General features: G+C 51.1%; 1 protein-coding gene across 3 annotated transcripts in view; it reads left to right on the forward strand.

Annotated features, from left to right (window-relative positions):
• The window catches only part of LOC113213019 (pleckstrin homology domain-containing family G member 5), a 71,018-nt gene that overhangs the window by 4,419 nt on the left and 57,902 nt on the right, over positions 1–8,697 (forward strand). The gene's annotated exons all lie outside the window — the stretch shown is intronic.

Genomic DNA, 8,697 nt, shown 5'->3' on the forward strand with positions numbered 1-8,697 from the left:
CCGCTCCCCGACTGCCTAGCTCATAAATGTATTCCTTTTTTTTACTTTTATTTTGTTCTGTCTCCCATATTTCTGTTCACCCCCCCCCCTAGCTTTTACAAAAATAATAAAAATGCAATCAGATCTGGCGACTATCGGAAAGAGAGCAATAGAGGGGCACTCAGGGAGAGAGAGCAGAGACAGAGACAAACAGACAGAAGGGAGGGGGTGGGGGTAGAAAGTGAAAGGTAACTGACAATCAGAGAGGCGTGACATATGAGGAGAACGCGCTTCCGAATAAAGGGAAGGACTCCCTGTCCGCGTGGCGCGCGGGTGCGCCTGTGGCCCCCAGGGCGACGCCGACGCGACGGTACAAGATTAATGCCCTCCATCAAAACGAAAATCATTTGTGGCCTGATGGTGGGTCGCGGCCTGCCCCCTGCCTCCCGCCTCTCTGCCCTTGGCTGTCGTCGACCCCTCAGCTGGCCGGGGCGGCGGGGCGCGGTATGGGAGCGTTGTCGGCGGCGGCGGTGCTCGAAACAAAATGACGGGGAGCCCTATCAAAAAGATTAACTCGTTCCTCCTCATTACTAGAAGCCGCAGGGAAAAGAAGGAGGACGGTGGAGGGAGGAAAAAAATGGACGGGACAAGAGAGAAGGACAGGCTTACGAAAAGTTTTGGCCGTCTGTCCGAGTTATCCGCTATCCAACTGCGCGTCCCGGGGGTAGGGGAGGGACGCCCCTGAATTAGCTATCGCTCTGCGTCTCTGTTCCGCACACCTTGCGTACAAAGTTACAAACAGTCCGCCAAAAACCTTAAGGTGACACAGGACTGAAACTGACAAGAAACAGCTATTTAGATTTTAAAGTCTAGATGCGAATTAAATTTAAAAAAACTGCTCTCCAAAGCAATTTCAGTTAATTAATTGCGGTTCTTTTAAGGTATAGTATGTCATTAGTTGGACCAGACTGTGTGCGCAAGAAGAATTTTAAAGTTATGAAGTTATGAAATTTTATAAAGCCTCTTGCGCACACTGTCACATTCGACTATAGACATACTAAACCTTAAAAGAACCACCATGAACTAACTTAAATTGCTTTGGAGAGCGATTTTTCGATTTAATTCACATCTCGATTTTAAACTCTAAATACCTATTTTTTTGCCCGAATTTTCAAGTTTCAGTCCTGTGTCATCTTAACGACCGTCCCCGCTACTGAGAAACAATTAGCGATGAAAATATCGTGGTTCAACATTTTTACAACCATCTCGTCGTAGATGTTTCCGTATAAGAATACTCATCCATGAACATTCTCATTTTCGTCAGAATGTTTTACACTGTATCTGTTGGCGCTTGGCTCTCTGCAACGCCTGAGCCTTTCTGCCCACCGCTCGCTCTGCCAAGGCCGCAGCGAGTTCTGGACCCGCCCGGATACAACGATGGTGCCGCCTGCAAGATTAAAACTTTTCGGCTGCACCAGATTCCCCAATTATTTTTTCCGAAGATTTTGCCATGATATTTTATGGGGGAGGAGGGCGGGGGAGCTAACCGAAAGAAAATGAGATGTCCGTCAATGTGGGTGGCAGCTTGATTACATGGGCCCAGAGGGAGGGATGGAAGGGGGAGGGGACGTCCGACCTCATGGCCTCTAGTTTAGACTGAAGCTAAGGGGGGATGAGGCAGAGCGGCCAAAAGTGGCAGCGTCCTCATGTCTGCCTTGGAGATGAAATCGTGTCGCGAGGTGCAGTGCGATGTGTCTGCTGTATACTGATGAGAACTTTTCTGCATCTCGATCCACCACTCTCGTTGTTTTCCACCTCCCCCTCCCCTCTCCCACTTAGCTATTCGTTTGTATTCGCTTTCTTCTTATTCTTGCAGCACCCAACTGATTGCAGCGTCGTCCTTGTCTCTTATTTTTCCTTTGTCGCTTTTAGAAGAATTTCTGCGTTTTACTTTTACTATATGTGTGAGTACGATCGGGGACAGATTTTTTTTTTTTTTTTGGGGACTCCAAGCTTACTACGGATTTTTCTCGAACAGCGCCTAACGGTTCTGCGTATTGCAACGCGTCTCTCCCCCTTCAAGATTCACGCTCCTGCTCTTGAAGAAGCGCGTTCATTTGTAGGTCAGGGACACGGCGCCCTTGGCTGGAGAGTCGAGCAGCTGCAGGGGGAGAGAAATGAGAGGAGGGGAGGGAGGAGGAGATCTAGTCACGGACGTGGGAAAGGAAGTCGGGCGGCAAAGTTTAAGGGAAGGCGAAAGGGTTTGGAGAGGGGGGTGGCTGTGGGTGGAGGCGTGGGCAGCAGCAGGCGAGCGCACCACACTAGCGATCTCGACTCACGTGGTTTGTTTTTGTTTCTGATTACAGGTGAGTCCGTAGCAGGAGGTGGACGAGAGTTCGAGGCTTCTTGTATCCCGTGTGCGGTGAGTCGGACAAGAGGCGACAAATTATTTGCAAATTAACAGTCATTCTCCTCAAAAACCGAGGAGGCAACAACTCCGGGAAACACCTGCCTGGGAATCATCAGCACTTTAAAAAATGTTGGGAATTTTACCATACGCATGTATAGGAAATTTTCTATAAGTCGTATGGGACGTGAAAATTCCCATAAGTCTACAGGACATTTCCCATACGCGAAGATTGTATGGGAAAAATCCGAAGCAAATAGAATAAAACTTCATCGAAATCAACAGAAACCGATAATATTAAGGGGGGAACTAGTGGACCTGGTACAAATGAGTCGAAATAGGCGTTTTCCACCACTAGAAAACCTAAGTAAGAAACATAACCGGACGAGAATCACTGGGAACACTGTCAGAAAAAACCACAGCACGAACTCTGGTGAAGTCCTTGCCTGATCGCATTGTAGTGAGTTTGGTACAGTATTTTGAGGTTCAAAGTACAGTATCCCTTTACATGGAGTCGTATGGGCACTACAGCAAAAAAAGTACAACGATCATGTACCTCATCACTACAAACATACCGTCCTTTTGCTGTACATTGGTACAGTATTTTTGACAGTGAGTCAAGTACTTCGGAAATCATGTGTACACATCGAAAACACGTGACGGGATCGACTTCTAATTATTACAGCAGATCCCGCTAATTTTTCATGCCTTTGTTTGTAAAGGCATTAAAACCCTTCTAGTCTCACCTTTGTTTTGTTTTTCCAGTGTGCGACTGCCATACTTCCACGTAGTTGCACCCCACTCACTCCGTTGATGCCTGAAAATGGACAAATAAAAAAGCGTCGTGGGATTGACGGCCGATTGGGGGCCGCACCGGGGGCAGCGAGGCGTGGGATGGGATATGCTGCGCGCCCCGCTCTGGCCGTCTGCTTGCTGACCAAACATCCCGGAACCCTTTGTCCCCCGCCCCATGTCCAATTCCACGCCGCACAAACCGCCCCGCGCCGCGCGCGAATTTCCCGCTGACGCCCGCACAAATTACGTGATTAAATTTTGCCCCCTCTCTCTCTCACTCGCGAACCCGTGCCTGCGATATGCGATGTAACATAGTGTATGGCGCTTGCTGCTGCTTGCAATCTCAAAATATCAGATTTTTTAGGATGATCCGTGCGTTATGATGATTTTTAGCTAATGACGCTGCACCCCCACCCCCTTCCCCCACTTCCATCCCCCCCTCCCCCCTTCCTCTGGATAATCACGCTGTATCAGCGGCCCAGCCGGCAGCGTTTGGGGAGAGGATTCCGGTAATGGGTTGGTCGGGGATATACGACGGGCCGAGCTGCCGCGCAGGGGAATCTGGAAATAATTTCCGCCAATTCGGCAGGAGTTTCGGGGGGCGGCGCGCGGCATACCGCTACTGACACCACCGCCACCCCTCGGTAATGTTACATACCAATTGGTTTTCATCATGTAGTATTTTTACGAATTTAAGCAATTGCACGTTTTGCACGAATTTTTACTCGACGATTTTGATAACCATTGTGCGTTTATTCATACGAAAAATGTGCATTCCTGCGCACAAATTTGTCTGTATCGAAACGTACGTTTAACACGAACTGTTGCAAAAAACATGCAAATACATTTACCCCATCGATACCCCCTATGAAAAACCGCTCACCGCCTCGGTGGCTCTGAGAAAACGCTCAGCTCACTCCCCGCCTGCGGACAACCGCTTACCTCGCTTGGCGCTCCGGATAACCGCTTAAGTCGCTTTTTCACCGAAAACGTAATATTGGTATCATTCGAAAGAGAATTTCCGGCTCTTTCGAATGATACCAATATTACGTTTTCGGTGAAAAAGCGACTTAAGCGGTTATCCGGAGCGCCAAGCGAGGTACACTGGAAACGCAAGTGTGCGAATGTCGCTCACCTGCAGGTGTGTGAATATGCATTCGTACACTTAGAGGGGTAAAGGTGTGAATTTTTCCTAGAAAATTCACACCTTTACCCCCGTAAGTGTACGAATGGATATTCACACACCTGCAGGTGAGCGACATTCACACACTTGCGTTTCCAGTGTAAGCGGTTGCGCAGGCGGGGAGTGAGCTGAGCGTTTGTCCGCAGCAGCCGAGGCGGTGAGTGGTTTTTCATAGGGGGTATCGCCATAGAATATGCACGAGTAAGCACCTGCGGTAAAACATGTGGTCGTTTTTCTGTAGTGGGTATGTTATGTGGCTGTGGCACTGTATCTAAAAAAAGAAAAGAAAAAAGAAAACACTTACGATGCAAAAGCGTTAACAAAAACGACAATCCTGCTAAGTGCAAGCTGGCCTCTCGGCTGGTATAGGCCCGCCCGGCGCGCGAGGCTGCTCGGCGGGCTGGCCTACCCCTCGCTGCGCGGGCGGCTCCCGCACGCTCTCCCCGAGTAATGATGATTGTCGCCGAGGGGACCTGCTCCCCTGCTCCTTTTTTCTGCGCCATTTTTAATATTTTTTCTTTCTATTTGAAAGTAATGACGATGGGACGTTGTGTATGTTTTGTCTCATCTCGCAGATGGTGCGGCGGTGCGGCCATACGGGAGCACTTTGTGTTCGTTTTTATTAAAAGCTGCTTTCTGAAATGAAGGTTAATTTTGTACTAATAACTTTTACGGGGTGGTTGAATGAATTTTAAGAAATTCAACATTGTTTGCTGATTTTTGTTTGTGATATGTGAGCGAGCGAATGAGAGGTTTCACTTCCGCCGCGATACGTCGTGGCGTTAACATTGCCTCCCCCACCTGCCGGCGTGCTCTGCTGCTGGTCGCACTCACGCTCGAGAAGGTTTTAGCGCTTTGTTCGAAAGTTTGGCGATGGCAAAGGGCTGCAGGGCATCGGTGCGACCGGACGTGGGATGCTGGTGAGAGTCCACGAGAGCTGAAAGCGGACAGAGCCGAGGGAGTCCGCAGGCTGAGTCAGCCGGCCTGGCAAAGTCCGCGGTCGTGTGGTGGAGTCAATGCGTTAGTGAGTCGGTGAGTCAGTGAGTTAGTGAGTCAGTGAGTTTGTAAGTGAGTGAGTCAGTCAGTCAGTCGTAAGGGGAAAAAGGCAGAGCCCGCCGAGCCCGCCAAGCCGCAGCCGGCTGGCCTCGCCGACAAGCTGTCTCGGCACGTCTGGCCAAACCGGCCGTAACGCGAAAGCGATCGTCTTGCCCGACTCGCCGTGCCGCCCCGGTGCGCTGGGCGTAAAGTAGGCTACAAAGTGAGGCATCATTGCAGGGGGGTGGGGAGGAATAGAGAGAGGGAAGGAGAGAGAGAGAGAGAGAGAGAGAGAGAGAGAGAGAGAGAGAGAGAGAGAGAGAGAGAGAGAGAGAGAGAGAGAGCAGCATCAGTGGGCGAGCAGAGGAGGCCGCGTCGGAGCGATACGAAAAAACATTCAATATTTGCCTCGCCTTGCGCCCACATTCCGGTCACGATCGGAACGTCACCGTCAAGCAGCAGCGCGAGGGCGGCGTGGCCGAGAGAACGAGAAGAGCGCCCGTCTGGACGGGGGAGAGTGAGTGAGACAGATGAAGCAGGCGCCGCGCCGACGGAGAGGGGAGGAAAAGTGAGATGGAGCTTCGTCGTCGGGGAGAGACGGTATATAAAGCGGTAGCAGAAGGTGCGGGCGCAGGCAGGGAGGAAGGCTGATCCAATTGCACTCTGCCGCGAAACGTCATGGGGAGGAGCAACAGACGGTTGTTTTAGAACGATTTGGGGACAACAACTCTTACACTGCTGGGAAATTTTCCATGGAAAAGATGTCTTACCATTAGAATTCTATAACTTGTATCTTAAAAAATAGAAATATTTGTGGTACAATTTTGGCATTGTACTGGCCGGTGAGTGCGGCCGGGCTGGGTGCTGTAATTCACACGGTTTATACGAGTCTTATTTGTAGAGGGAGGGGGGGAGAGAGAGAGAGAGAGAGAGAGAGAGAGAGAGAGAGAGAGAGAGGAGAGAGGGAGAGGGGGAGAGGTAGAGGGAGGGGGGGGGGGATGAACGCTCTACCACCTGAATACACGAAGCAGTGCGGCAGCAGGTCAGCAACTCGGCGTGGGGGCGAGAGAGACAGAGCGATGACACCGCGAAGAGAAAGGGAGATCGCACACGAAGGGGAGAGAGAGAGGGGGGGAGGGGAGGCGGTGCGTCTCAAATAAAAGCGCGACGGAGCAAACAGACGGCGCGGTCTCGCGCGTGTACACAGCGGCCGGGGCGGGGCCGGGCACGGCGGGGGCGCCTCCCTAGATAGAGGTCGAACCCTATGACCCTAGGAGGTGGCCTTCTCTTTGGCTCCCGTATACCCGGCGCCGAGGAGCCCACTCCATAATAAATGTGCCCGTGTGTGTGTGCGTGGCGCGCACGCTCACCTTGGATGGGCCTCGCAACGCCCGACCGAGCGTGTTGTTTGCTCCGGCAATCAGGCAATCACACACGGCCAATATGGCCAGGGGCTACCCGGGGCGTACTTCACTCTATAAATTCAAGAGTACATCAATTTTTGCCCGTTTTCTTGACATTCCTAGATATTTTAATTATTTATTTTTTGTTTTGATTCTTATTTGTTATATACCTTCTTTTTCATTTTGCCACCAAGGATCCGGATCCAATGCATACTACTTTCAGTACCCCTAGAAAAAAAAATGGTGCTTGCACGCACCGAATAACTATCCTGCAGAATACTGTATTGCATTGCATTTTTCGTGCACGCATTTTTGAAAAAGTGAATCACTCTCTAGAGTGTGAAACACGACATAGTTGTGGCAAGAAATATTTCCAGTCACCGTGTAAACAATTTTTTGCTCTTTTTTTTCTTTCATTCTTATTCACATGAGCCTACGGCGATGACGGTCCCATAGACGGCCGCTGACAGCCTCTCTGACAATCAGTTTGGACGGTTGGACCGACAGACAGCACGTGAAAATCCCTTACTGGATTGGTCGGAAATGCCCGTCCGCCTCTTTGCCTCGCCGCACAACCGCACCCGGGTCGGCCCGACCCCCTCCCCCTCTCTCCGGTCGTCGTCGACGTACGCAAACGTAGGTGCCCCTCTGTCACCGATGTCATATTACTCTCTCTCTCTCTCTCTCTCTCTCTCTCTCTCTCTCTCTCTCTCTCTCTCTCTCTCCAGCCCTTCCCAATCCTAGCGTCACCTCCTCACCCTGCTCCGCACACCGCATAAACATTCAACATTGAGAAAAAATCTTTTATTGTGAACTTGTGCACAACGTAGCAATTGTTGCGAAGGACACAATAATTATTGTTTTAAAAAAATTCAAGCTGTAACATTTTTTTTCCCTTTTAATACTCGTGACAAACTGTCCCTTCCAACCGTGCGGAGCCCGAGGACAGCCCGGCAGGTAGGCAACTCTCGTTCAACCGTGCCGAGCTGCCTGCCTATGCTGCGGTCCGCGGGCGCCCGCACCGCACGCCGCTCACAGCAGCTGCCTGCGCCAAACAGGGGAGGAAAAGAAGCGGAATAAAACCCTCAGTGGACGAAAAAACAAGCTCAATTTTCTAGGCGCATAAAGAGGGAGGGGGGAGGGGGGGGAGGCCCAGGTGCACGGCGTCGTTAGTCATTCGGCTCACGCGCGAGCCACGCTGTCAAACGCGATATGTACGCGACCCGGTGAGAGGGAGAAAGGGAGGTGGGGTGCTTGGAGAGGGAAAGGAATGGAGAGCAGGAGAGAAAGAGAGAGAACTAGCTCATTCAACGTGCAAATGATAGGCTATCGCGAAACCGAATCAGTTCCGGGCCCCTGCAGGGTCACGTGATCGGTGATAGGCAGGCGACACCCCCCCTCTGCCCCCTTCCCTATTCCCCTCGCCTTCCGGGTTTCTCACCCTCTTCGTCTCCTCCGTCAAGGCCTCCCGGACGCTTTGTTTTTTCACGGCGTCTGATGCAAAGGATGTTGGCGGGAGGGCTCTCCCGTCATGGTGGCGATATTGACGCTCTCTGGAAGAAAAGGCGTATGAAAGTGGGAGCGAGAAAGAAGAGCGCAAAAGAGAAAAGAGAAGGAGTAGAGGAGAGTGAAAGAGAAAAGGCGAGAGAAGAAGAAGAAGAAGAAGAAGAAGAAGAAGAAGAAGAAGAAGAAGAAGAAGAAGAAGAAGAAGAAGAAGAAGAAGAAGAAATAGAAGAAGAAGAACGCACAACGTTGGGGATGCAGGCCGGGAAAGGGGAAGACGAGCAAAGGCGTTTCCCCGCTTCAAAGTGTTGCAGGCCGCGTATACCGTAAAAGAGCAAGTGGCCGGAGCGGAGGAAGAGCGCAGCGTTCCCGTCCCGCCCCCAGCCCACCCC

This window comes from Frankliniella occidentalis, unplaced genomic scaffold (genome assembly GCF_000697945.3).
Source record: "Frankliniella occidentalis isolate FOCC.00 unplaced genomic scaffold, Focc_3.1 Scaffold38, whole genome shotgun sequence".
NCBI lineage: Eukaryota > Metazoa > Arthropoda > Insecta > Thysanoptera > Thripidae > Frankliniella > Frankliniella occidentalis.